The sequence below is a fragment of the Panthera tigris genome, chromosome C2 (assembly GCF_018350195.1).
Source record: "Panthera tigris isolate Pti1 chromosome C2, P.tigris_Pti1_mat1.1, whole genome shotgun sequence".
In the NCBI taxonomy this organism is placed as follows: domain Eukaryota; kingdom Metazoa; phylum Chordata; class Mammalia; order Carnivora; family Felidae; genus Panthera; species Panthera tigris.
This window is the reverse complement of record NC_056668.1, coordinates 87,521,248-87,534,811: the sequence shown is the minus strand read 5'-3', so window position 1 is coordinate 87,534,811 and position 13,564 is coordinate 87,521,248. Positions and strand designations below refer to the sequence as shown.

The window sequence follows — 13,564 nt, the reverse complement described above, 5'->3', positions numbered from 1 at the left end:
TATAGCATGCACCAGGCAATGCTCGCTTCATTCCCTGTGAGCATCAAACAGCTGTCATTCAACTAAATGAGTTGTCATTAGCAAGCAGATTTTCACTCCAGCCTTCTGGAGCCATGCAAAGAAATCTAACTGAAGTAATAACTGTTGGAGGAGCCCCGATAGAGTTTGGAGGCGTAGGGGTCCCCTTCCCCCATTCTCTCTCCTAGTGCATTAGGCAGTCTTTCTCAAGTGTGGATATTTGGCTTGGATCTGGTGACCTAAAATTACCTCTGAAATCTGGCACAGTATCTCAGCTCTAGCATGAATGTGTTCGCCTGTCAGCCAGCATTACTGGTAGGCATCCCAAGCATTGCCAAGTATTCACCAGAGGTAGGGATAATGGATAGGCTACAGTGACTTGCAAAGAGGAATGGTTTCCTTTCTTCAGTTTAGAATTTCTGCGAGAAACTATTGCCTCAGCTTTCTTGGTCTACGTTTTTAGTTTTACTATGGTGATTTCGATACTTACCCCAAATTCAGACCTCATCATACTAATGGATTTTCAACCCCAGACTCAGTCTTTCTTTCCCATAAATGGCACATCTTCATGTGCCCTATACACCATTTTCTCATGCCAGAATGTGTCTTTTTGTGATTTAATGTTTTTCCATCGTACTCCTAAATTCAGACTAAATAAAGAAATAGTCACACTTGTGAAGCTTTTGGGCTTATTTAGAGATAAAAGGAAATTGTTTCATTGATTCAAAAAACATTAAGTGGATCCCTATGAGAGTAGTTGTCCCCAGTGTGAAATCCCTCGCTACTTGGGGGCTCTAAAAGATATTAATAAAAATCTTCAAGTTGCTTTAAATATTTCAAAAATTAAAATAGTAATCAGGTATTTGCCCCAAATGAGATTATATAGGCTAACTAAAATGTCAGGTTTCTTTGCTTTGGTTGGAGTTATATTATACCTGTGGCATTCCCAAGGTGATTCTTCCAAACTGTGGATATATTACATTATATAATATCTCCTGACATGATGTACATTATAACTAAAGATACTGCCTTAGATATCCTTAATTTTTGAACACTTGATTATAGCTATCAGCATAAATTCCCACACATCCCCCAATAATTCTAAACTTCATTGCAAAGCATAGTCAGGATTATAACATTAACCTTGAGTATAGATGGTTTTGTGACAAAATGAAGTGTGTAATCCCTTTACAAGATTCATCAGCTGGCTAATGAAGAGCAGGGAGCAGCAGGGTGGCCTGGAGAGGAGGAGCCGGGCAGTCACCCAGCCCCCCCTACCAGCCCCTTCATCAATAACCTCACAACATTCACGCAAGTACAAATCTGGGCAAAATGACCATCACCATGTCATGTGCCTCTACAAATGTTTATTTCAAGATAAGCTCGTATTGGCATTTACATTTTTGAAAGAGGAGGAGGGGCAGAGAAAGAGGGGGACAGAGGATCCGAAGGAGGTTCTGCATTGACAGGAGTGAGCCAAAGCAGGGCTCAAACTCACAAACCATGAGATCGTGACCTGAGCCAAAGTAGGACACTTAACTGACTGAATCACCCAGGTGCCCTAGCTTTTACATTTGTTTCTTAAGTGAGGATATGAATTATGCTAAATAAGTACAACTTGTCAAACAAAATCTTTCAGACTATAAAGTCCATTGATGAGGGACGGAGAATAACAAAAGTGGTCTTAGAAGGTAGAAAGTGTGAGATTTTACATTCTAATCTATTCCTTAATGATCATTTTTATCTTTAACTTTTATTCTTGATAGGATGGAAAAAATACAGAAAACTACAGAGAAAAAGATAACAATGTACATGTAAACCCTCACTGAATGAGTAAATGCTCATACTTTTTTAATGTTTACTTATTTTTGAGACAGAGAGAGAGAGAGACAGTGTGTGAGTGGGGGAGGGGAAGAGAGAGAGGGAGACACAGAATCCAAGCCGTCAGCACAGAGCCCAATGCAGGGCTCAAACCCACAAACTATGAGATCATGACCTGAGCTCAAGTTGGATGCTTAACTGACTGAGCCATCCAGGCACCCTGTAAATGCTCATATTTTGTCTTTTTTTTTTTTTTTTTACTTAATTTATTTTACAAAAGAAATAAAATATTTTGGTTAACACTGAGCCCTCCTGGAGGCCTTCCCCAATCCCAGTTGCCACATCCCCTTCCCAGACACAACCATTCCCATGAATTTGATCTCTATCTTCCTAATCCATGTTTTAATGCTTTTATTTATATCTCCATAAATAGCATAGATTATTGTTTTGTGGGAATTTTCAAATTTATACAAATGCTATCATACTCTAGACATGACTTGATACCTTGCTTTCTAAACTTTAACACTTTTTTAAATCACGTAGATTTAGCTTTATTTTACTATTGAGTAGTTTTCTATTCTGTAACTGTACCACAATTTATCTTAATGTCTTTACTTATGGACATTAAGGTTATTTCCTATCTTTTGTGATTACAAATGATAACGGACTGAACATAGTTATGCATGTTTCCTGACACATAGGTATTGGAGGCAAGATTCTTGGGTAAGAATGCAACAAATTGAAGGCTTTCAGATGGTTTTAGGGAAGGTCTATAGGATTTAAAAGATAAAAAGAGCTCATTAAAACAAGCACGGGAAAGGTACAGCAGGATCACTTTGGGATGTTAACAGAACACTTTGTTGAGGAGGAGGAGGCTAATTTGTTTTAAGTGGCATTTTTCCAAAATACATTTAAACAGAACTAAGAAAAATATCAGATTTAATTCCTGATTACAGAGTGACACTACTTTCCTAGAAAGAAAACTCTTCAAAGCAGGTAAAGTGATAACAGACACGTTTTGTTTCTGACAAGATAATGTCCTCTCTAACATCAGCCCCCCACGCAGGATCCCACTGCTCTACCCAAGCCTCCCTACTTAGCACACTGTGAACAGAATTTATATATTTCCACCTTTCCCAGGCCTCTGCTTCCGCTGGGCCCAGCCTAGAAGGACTCGGCTCTGGTTCACAGAGTTCTTTCCCTCTTCTTGATCCCTGTCATACTTAGCCGGAGCATCTCACTCAGACTTCATCACTGACATCCTTGGTGCAAGTGACAAGGGTTGTGATACGATGCCAACCTAGGTCTTTAAGATCAAGCAATTTTCACATGCTGCTGCCTCCAAGTTCCAAGCTTTCTGTAACAATGACAGAAGAATCTAGAAACAGCCTAGTTTCTTTTCTTGAGTGGCAGCTTTTCTTTCAAGTGAGTCATAACAATAATGCCCATGTTAATGAGACTATTAGAATAAAAATAGCCAACACTTATTCTAATAGTCTTGATATGTACCATCATACTTAATACACAAGTATACATACTTGATATGTATCATAACACTTAATATGTATCATCTCATTTAATCCTTACAATGACTGTGAAGAAATGAAAGGCCAGAGAGATTAAGTCACACAGTTCGTAGACAGCTGAGTCAGGCTTCAAACTAGGTCTGTCTCATTCCTCAGCTGATCATGTTAAATTGTCTTCTATATTAATAACTAGAGAAACACGTTCCTTTTGTGTATAAGAAATTAATAAAAACCACCCTGTTTTCACACATGGGAGAAAGGAAAGGCAGTATGGCGGGGTGTAAAATGTGTCGATTTTGAACCCACTTCAACTTGAGTTCAAATCCCACCTCTATTATTTATTAGAAGTGTGGTGAGTTATTAATTGCTTACATCCCTACTTTAAAATAGAAAGTCCCCTGGGTTCCTTGTCTATTGATATACAAATGATACTTAGTCTGCAGTTTTTCTTATTCTGTATTACACAGTGTTTGGTGCATGTTTCTGTTTCAGCAGCTACGTTATATTAATATTATGCTTTTATGTATTTATTCATAAAATCCATTCATTAGGCACCTGCTTAATGTACCAAGCTCTATTCCAGATGCAGGAACACAGTTGTGAAATTCACACAATAGCACTTGCTCTCATGACATTTAGATTCCAATAGAGAAAGAGAATCAATAAAATAGAAGTAAGTATCTATACATAAACATCTTTATATTGTGACATAAAGCTAGATAAAGCTATACAAAGAGCTGAGATTGGGTGATAGAGAGCAACTTGGTAGCTATTTTAGATTGAGGAATTAAGAAAGGCTTCTCTGACAGAATGAAGTTTAAGCTGCTAAATGAATCACAATAAGGAGCCAGTCTTGCAAACACTATGGGCAAAGAGGTCCCAGGCAGATGAAAGAGCTGGAGCAAAGAACCCATATTCTCACCTTACTAGACCATGAGCTACCCAGAACCATTTTAGAGTGTTTCCGATTACTTTCCTGTGGATGATTTTAACATGCTACTCTGTTCCTTACATATTGATGAGCCATTACTGCAACGATGCTATGTAACAAATCAGACAATTTATCTGCTTAAATTCCTTCGATGACTTCTTCTCCTTGGACTTGGAATAAAATCCAAACTGTAAAGTGAAAACTTCACAAAGAAGAGAATCACGATTTATACATCTGGTTTGCCGCAACGTCTCCTGTACTTGTTTTGGTGCCTGATAAGAAGTAAATGCTGTACTGGTAGAATAACGATGAAGGAATGCATGCATGAAGAACCTGGGCTCTGTGTCCTAGCCCTTCATTCCCTTCAAGGGATTGTGACTCACCTTCTCATTTATATTTTAAACCATTCTCTTACCAGTACTGGCCCTTTGGCATTCAGCACATGCCTTTTTTTACCTGAAGAACAAAAACAACTTAGAGCAACAACAGAAAACCCTTTCTTTGATTCCTTTAGCTACCAACCTTTTTCCCTTTTAAGTGGCACACTTGTCATTCACACTTGGAAGGTCACTTCTACCTACTATAAAGTTGTAAATTGCCCATGAAATATATAATTGTCAAAGTCAATGGGCATATTTTTCCTCACCTGACTAGGTGACTGCAATTCCTTTGGTGGGTGAAACTCATTTTCTTTTAAGTATTCCACACAGCACTGCTTCTGATCAAGGAACTCACTTCACAGTAAAAGAAGTGAGGCAAATGGGACCATGATCATGGAATTCACTGGTCTTACTATGCTCTCCATCACCCTGAAACAGTTGACTTGATAGAATAGTGAAATGACCTTTTGAAGACTCAGTTATAGGGCCAGCTAGATGGCAGTTCCTTGCATAGCTGGAGAAAGTTTCTCCAGAGGCTCTTTATACTTTGAATCAGCATCCAATATGTGGTGTGGATTCTCCAATAGCCAGGATTCAGGGGTCCAGGAATCAAGAAGTAGAAATGGAAATGGCACCATTCACCATTACCTCTGGTAACCAATCAGTGAAATTTTTGTTTCCTGTGTTTGTTGCTTTATGTTCTGCTGGTGTACAGATGTCAGTTCCAGAGGAAGTAATAGTTCTACCAAGGGACACAATGATTCTACTGAACTGCCACCTAGCCAGTCTGGGCTTTGGATCAATGGCAAAGAAGGTAACTGTGGTGTTGTCTGGGGAGACTGATCCTGACTACCCAGGAGAAATTGAACTACTACTCCACGATGGAAATAGAGAAGAGTATGTCTGGAATACAGGCCATCTCTTGTTATTACCATGCCCTGTGATTAAGGTCAATAGAACCTACAATAACTCAATCCAGGCAAGACTACTAATGATTCAGACCCTTCATGAATTAGGATATGAATCACCCTGTCAGGTGAAAAACTGTGACTAGTTAAGGTGCTTGCTAAAGACAAAGGGAATACAGACAGAATGGATGGTAGAAAAAGGTTGTTAAAACACCAGCTAAGACTATTTGACCAGTTACAGAATTGAGAACTATAGTTGCCATTAATGTTTCTTCCTTATTTTGTTCTGAATACATCACACACACACATATTTATATATGATATATATAAAAGCAGTCTTTGTTTTGTTTATGATGTAACATAAGATGTATTGATATTATATCAGTATTTAAGTATTGTTAATTCTACATCAAAGTATTTAAGTTATGGAATATCAGGAGAAGAGTAAACACCACTAATGGACTTGACCTCCTTTCTGAGGAAAGGATTAGTGCATTTTCAGTTGTATGCAGGATAGTTTTCTCGTGTTAGGAAGAATTATGACCTTGTTAATTATCTTTATTTGGAGATTAAGTATGGTTTAAGGTGACCTATGTGGGTGCCAAGTTGATAAGGGGTGGACTCAGGAAGGTTAATTTTGTGTGTCAACTTGACTGGGCTAAGGGATAGCTGGTAAAACATGATTTCCGGGTGTGCCTATCAGGGTGTTTCCAGATGAGATTGGCTTCTGAATCAGATTAAGTAAAGAGGATCATCCTCATCCACCAGGGCAGGCATCATCCAATCCACTGAGGACTGAGGGCCTGAATAGAACAAAAAGGCAGAGGAAGGGCTAATTTGTTCTTTTGGCTTGTCTCATCCTGGTCTTGGACATCAGCATTTCTAATTTTCAAGCCTTCAGACTCAAACCCATATTTACACCATCATCCCTGAGATTCTTGGGCCTTTGGAATCGGAAGCATGATATTGGCTCCCCAGTTTCTCAGGTCTTTGAGCTCAGATTGAATGACACCACCAGCTTTCCTGGGTTCTTCAGCTTGCAGAGGGCAGATTATGAGACTTTCTGGCCTCCAGAATCACATGAGCCTATAATAAATTCCTATAATAAATACCCTCATATATATTTGGTTCTTCAATACCCTAATACACTCCCTCTTGCCTAATTTTCTATTTCTCCAGCCATCCCTTAATCTTCCTCACAGCCTATTTCCTCCTCATTGTTCCACCCTAAATGGTTCATTCTCACCCCTGTGTTTTTACTTTATGAATAACTCCTGAAGAAATAAACCTAAACTCATGGCAACAACTAATATCTACAAGACTATAATACTCATGCCTGAACATTACTCTAAATATACCCCAAGCATCACAGACTTATATAATAATGGGTTACTTACTGGTTGCTTACTATATAATACAGGAACTGAGCTTAGAACTTTACAAACTTTTGAAGCAGATATATAATTATTTTCATTATACTGAGGAATAAAAAAGGGCTTAGACAGGTTAAGTGAATTGTCCAAGGCCACAAAACAGTGACAAATCTAGGATGTGAATCTGCGTTTCCTGACTCTGGAGTCCATGATATGCAATATTATGTTATACTGCTTCATACTCAATGATTATTATAGCTAATTACTTTCAAGTGTCTTAATTGCAAATTATGTTGGATATAATTCATCAGAATCCAAACTGAATTTAATGTATTAAACAGAAAATGTTTTCCTAAAAATATTCTTTCTGCCTAGAAAACTTTATGCCTTACTGTTCTGTTTGTTTAAAATTGTGTATCTTTACCTCTCTTCCTGAAGATTCTTTTGGAAAAAGAAACTTCAGGATAAAAAAATATATATTAAAAAACAGAATGCATCTGCTTTGATCAGTTCATGGTTAAAAATGTCCAGTCTCATTTTTTGTTTTGTTTAGCTTTGTTTTACTTTGCTTTTGGTAATGCTCTAGTGGGCTATTTATACCAGGAAATGGTAGAAAGCCAGTGTCTTAATGGTTGGATTTCTTTTCTCTGAGGGATTAGGTGAAACAGGCATATTAAGAAGAGATGCTATTAGAAAAATGGATCAAACATTTAAATGTCTAAAGGCCAGGGACAAAGAGTTGAAATAGGTGATGGTTAAGTACATGGATCTGCAGCCAGATGATTGATGTTCTATACCCACCTTGCAACTTGGCCATACAAAAAATCATTGAAATCAACTAGCCTCCTATTTCTCACTTGTAAAATAGAAATCATAGCACTACCTACCACCTGAGCTTCTTATTGGTGCTGATAAGATCTGCTGTGGGAAGAACAGTGCCTTATACACAGTAAATATTCAACCCAAGCTGGCCAAGTTATTACTGCCTATACTTTCTTCCATGTCCACTGGCTCCATATGGTCTACTAGGTCACATGTCAGACACTCAGGGTTGCAGCACATAGCATTGCAGCACATTCTACCAGGCATGCTCATCTAATTTAGATAGACATTGATATATGTTTCTAATCCCAGAAGGCACAAAGAAGCATGTGAGTGAGCCATGACTACTTAAGGAAAGGAAAACCACCTGAAATTCCTACACACTTGGCTAGGTGCGGCAATATCTACCAGTTTGTGTGGAGCAGAGAGAAACTGGATTTAACTACCCCTGGTGTCAATCTCACAGGTGACTTAATCAAACTGCCTGAATACACAAAGAGTATGAAGATTGAAAGGTAAACCCAGGGGAACCTAGAAGAATAGTTTTTATTTTTACATAGAACAATTAAGGCTTTGAGGAAATTGGATGAGACAGATCCTACCTGTTTTAGAATGTGTTATAGATAGAATAAATTATGGAAATTAATTAGAAGCTTAAGGGAGATGCACTTTTAGATTCTAATTTAGTGGGGCGTGGTGGCACAGCAATTCAAATTCACCTAAATAATACTATATCACGATTGTATTTTCTATGTACGGAGATTTTTATACATAGCTAACTTGATCCCCCCCAAAAATCTGTTGATTACAGAAGCTGTTATTTATCTACCCTCATCTTATATATTCTAAATATTGTCACTTTTGAAAGGTTGGTGTGACTTTTCTGAGTCCGTAGCACACCACAAATAGCATTAACCCAAAGCTGCCTCATTTAAGAAACTAGGACTTTCTCTCAGAGGATATTCATGTTCTATTAAACTCCTAATGTACGAATCTATCCATTTACGTATAAGAGTGAGGACAATGTGATGTTGTACAAATCCTAGATCTGCACATTATGGGGAGTGAGGACCTATCTTTCCATGGTGTTTATACTCTATAGCCCCAAAGCAAATTTGGCTATGAGCTTCATTATTATAATTTGGTCTTCTAGAAAGAAGGAAGGGGTAACTGCTGGCTCAGGGAAAAATTATCTAATGTCCCCCATTTCTCCTCTTGTGCTATTATTTCTCATTTTGTACATATTTTTCCCCAGAGAGGACTTCACCCGGAAGCATTATAGCCCCTCTCCTAGACCTCATCCTCATTTAGCTGAAATATAAGATGTCCCTGAGTAAACATCACTGATGTGTACCCAGTTCTATGAAGACAGCTGACTAGGGACCATTTGACAAAATTGTTAAGGGTGCCCTCAGCAACATGTTTAGTGTCTTGCCTCTGAACCCATAGACAGATCTCTCTGGCATGTGACATCCCCTCTGGAATGCAACTACAGTTTTGTCTGTCGCCTCATGTGAAAAGATTCCTCATGACCATCTGTTCATTCAGTGCTTCCCAGGCCTGGTCCCTATAGATCAATGAACCCATCTTGTATCCCTGATCATATCCAAGTTCCTCGGCCACCTGCACTCAGTCATGATGGGAACTCTTCTTTCACATATTTTGAGAAAAAGTAAAACATTCAACTTGTACATAGTAAAAATAGCAAATCTTCAACTCTAATAAATGCAAATATTTCTCAATCTAACATACCTATATTTGAGAGAAGTAAATTCATCCAAATGGAAGTTTCTTTTAAAATCATTTAATGCATGGGGCACCTGGGTGGCTCAGTTAGTTGAGCATCCAACTTCAGCTCAGGTCATGATCTTACGGTTCGTAGGTTCAAACCCCATGTTGTGCTCTGGGCTAACAGCTCAGAGTCTGGAGCCTGCTTTAGATTCAGCATCTCCCTCTCTCTCGCCACCCCTCACCCCACTCCTGCTCTGTCTCTCTCTATCTCAAAAATAAACAAAGGTTAAAATTTAAAAAAAAAATAATGAATCACTTAATGCATATGTAAAGCTACTTTTTCCACACACACTCTAATAAATGCCATCTATATTAATATTATCAATGTCACTTTGAGTTCCAGTTTACTAATCTACTCTCTTACATGAAAACTCACAGAGCCCCATTCTGACAAGGTGGGAAGTACTTCTTCTACAGAATAACCATATTTACATAAAGAAAAAGAAAACATCATAATGACATTTCCTTCTACTTGAAACATCACTTTTCATATCCTTGTATGTGTCTGCTTTTAGAGGTCAGTGCAAGATTTCCGATGACTCACACAAAAAAGAAGTGTAGCATGCTTCAATTAAGATGTGTTAAAATCAACACATTTTAAAAATCTTATTCCATGTGATAAGATACTAATGAGTGACCTTGAGGACTTTTTAAGGAAGCTTCCTATTTCTGGTAGTGTTTCTGCTATCACTATTGCATTCACTATGTAAGTATGGAAGTAAATGGAAGGGGAAATTTTCAATAGGGAGAAGCTCTTCTCCCTCTGGCTTCCAGGACAAGTACCCACAGGACATCAACTTTTGATTCCCCAATAGGGCCATCATGGTCTCTGCCTTTGGGAACGTAATGCTGGCTTATCACACAAGAAGCTCCCCACCCCAACCTTAATTAATAAAAGCACATGTATAGCACTCTTATTTACAAATCTCTTTCAGCTATATTATTTGAAATGTGTCCCAAACTCTACAAGGTGGATACTTGGAAAATTAAAAATCTCTCACTTTACAGTCAAGAAAGTGAACTCAGGAAGATAATTTATCAGGTCAGATAGAACATTAGTGGTGGAGATGGAATTCAAAACCAGACATTCAGCTAGAGGAAAGCTCATCTTGCTAAGGTCCTGGCCCTTCTTTAGAGTAGCATATGCCTGAATACAGCCTATCATATTACTCGTGTACTCATGTATTACCACCTATGTGCACACCTGTGAGATAATAAGTCATCAGGTCTTTATATAGAGAAAAAAACATAGAAATACACACACACACACACACACACACACACACACACACGTGTGCACACAATTTGGGTAGAAGAAATGATGTCCCCTGAATGGATACAACACACACATGCATACACACCACACAAAACTCCATCACAGAATGTACTTCCTAGCAAGCAGTTTACTTACAAATTATTAATTGTATTATTATGAAATGTTTTTATTGAATTTTGAACAAGTACAATCCTTTATGTCAAGTTAATGCTAAGGAACCACCATCTATAAGTCTGGATCCCTCTCCACACACCACTTTTCCATTAGCTATATCAACCCAGTTAAAGAGTATATTGAATGGAACTGAATTAAATGCAACCAGAGAGGGGAGAATGTTCTTTATATTTCTCACATTGCTACATAATTTCTACTGTTTCCTTGGGGAAAGAGGAGAGATAGTTTTGTTCAACATTTCTTACACAAATAGCACACAATTCCTGGTTCAATCTTCCCACTCACCAATAAAATTAAAATGTAGGTTTTTTTCTTTATCCCCCTTTCTCTAATTAAGTTACCTGAAGCTCAAGGATGCCAAATAACTTGCCCAGTTGCCTCACATTCATAGATGCCACAGCCAGAATCCCAATGTGGGCATCAACTTCGGCCAATATGATTTCTCTCTTACCACACCGCATTCCCAGGAGCACCCATCCAAAGGAGAGTGAGAGTAGGAAGCCAGGCTAAAGGAATTGGGGAAGGCAGGCTTGGATCTTGAAAATATGGAGCTGAGGTGGAAACTAGATTCCTGAATTCTCCATTCCATCATTGAGCTGTCTTTGTCCTTCCCAGCTTTGTCATAAAACTGGAGGAAAGCAGATCCTGGAGAAGGAATAAATGGAAAGGAGGTGGCAAGCATTTAAGAGGGTTCTCTCCCAGACCATATAATACCAAGTGAAGGCATAGGAGTGGTGCAGAGGGCTAGCTAAGGTGGCTTTAGTTGTCACAATAATTCCGATCATGTTCTCCCCTCAATAAAGATACAATCAGTTCTAAGTAGAAAGTTTGCTTTAATGCAAACACAGCTTCAACACAACCGTCCAGACATACTCTTCCTCCAATTCTTTCAACCAGATTATCACCCCCAAACTTCTCCCTATAGACATTTTGAAACTATCATTGTTCCTTTATACTGCAGCTAATTCTTCTTCACTTCCTAGGGAAGGGTCTCATCCTACCCTGGAACAGTCCACAATATGCTACTTGGGTAGTTATGAGACAGTGTAAGGTAGAGATCCAATTCTCAGTTTCGGACAAAGGAAACCTTATACAAAAATTAGAGCAAGAAGCTGAGGTGGGAAAAAGGGCAGAGGAGAATGGGAGAAGTCACAGAGTATTAATAGAAAGCACTCCTAATAAAACTCAAGCACAAATGTACAAGGTCAGATTCCAGGGGGAAAAAAAACTCACTAGGAAAAATAAATCATTTGAGGGAAAAAAAATTAAAAAATGGCCTCATTACAGTGACAATTTTGGGCCAAAATAAAAATCAGAAATGACAAGAACTAGCAGGACTTCATACACTACAAAGCCTAAATTAGCTTTCGGTTTTGGAGAAAGTACACTAACAGATGCCAGGTTCAACAGATACGCCTCTGGCAATAGCAGAAACACTAACAAAAGCAACGTGCAGCTGAGAAACAAACTGCCAGGTCATGAAACAAAGAGGCACACATCCTCTAGCACCAGCACATTTAAAAAGACCAATGTCTGTGCACTGGGACATTACAGGAACTTTCCACATGAAATGATCCTTTATGAGATACGTGGAGCTGCCACGAACCAAACCTCTGCTCTGGGTCCTAGAACTATAAACAGAATAAAAATCAAATCAAATCTGTAACACTTGAAGCTACCTAAGCAAAATCGAAGCAGGTTAAATTTATTTAACCTGTTCTACTATGATTTTTCTCCACACATTTCAAGGAATATGGGCATATGTGCATAAGAATTGCATTCTGTTCAGAAAACACAACCTGTTTTTTGTTAAAATGATCATGAAAAGGATCTAAAGTGTCTCATTGATTCATTTAGACATTCAAATATTTAATAAGCACCTATTATATACTTGTTGAGCTCTGTGCTACACACTGGGGATACAAAGAGAAATATATCTGATTTTTAAAATGATTCATTTCACTATACTCTATGTTGATTGACTCTGACTCAGAATTTTCATTTGATCTGGAGCTCCAGATTCTGATACACCAGAGAGGAAACATGCAAGTTCAGAGACTAGCACCACAGGAGGACCAGGGGCAGCCTGGAGATCCTGCAGAAGTTTAGTCCTTTCAAACATTTAAAGAGCAAACTTGTCAAAGAGAGGGTAGGTATGTGTTGTTGGGTCTCCAGAAAATAGAATCACAGAAGTTATAGGAAAAGCTATTTTGATCTAATAAAACTAAGGAGCAGAGAATGGGCTACTTTAGAAAAATATGAGTTTCCTGACTCTGCAAATATTCAAATAGAGACTGAATGACCGATTAGAGTTGGTTAGAGTTCTCCTTAAAGGTCTTCAGCTCTTGTATAAAGTTAGATTGAATCTATTAATCTGAGGTGGTGAAGACCGTGGTTTCAGAAAAATCGATCTTATTGACTGCTTTTATATTGAAAACTCCTAAAGTTAGCATTTTATAACTTTAAAATTAGGCTATGTTATCTATACTTGGAATTGTTTTTAATAGTAAGGTTATGAGAAGGTGAATCCATAGAAAGCAATAA

The 13,564-nt window shown here is 38.2% G+C and overlaps 1 pseudogene; it reads left to right on the top strand.

Moving 5' to 3' along the window:
- Positions 1-300: 300 nt before the first annotated feature.
- The window catches only part of LOC102969025, a 44,400-nt pseudogene continuing 31,136 nt past the window's right edge, over positions 301-13,564 (top strand).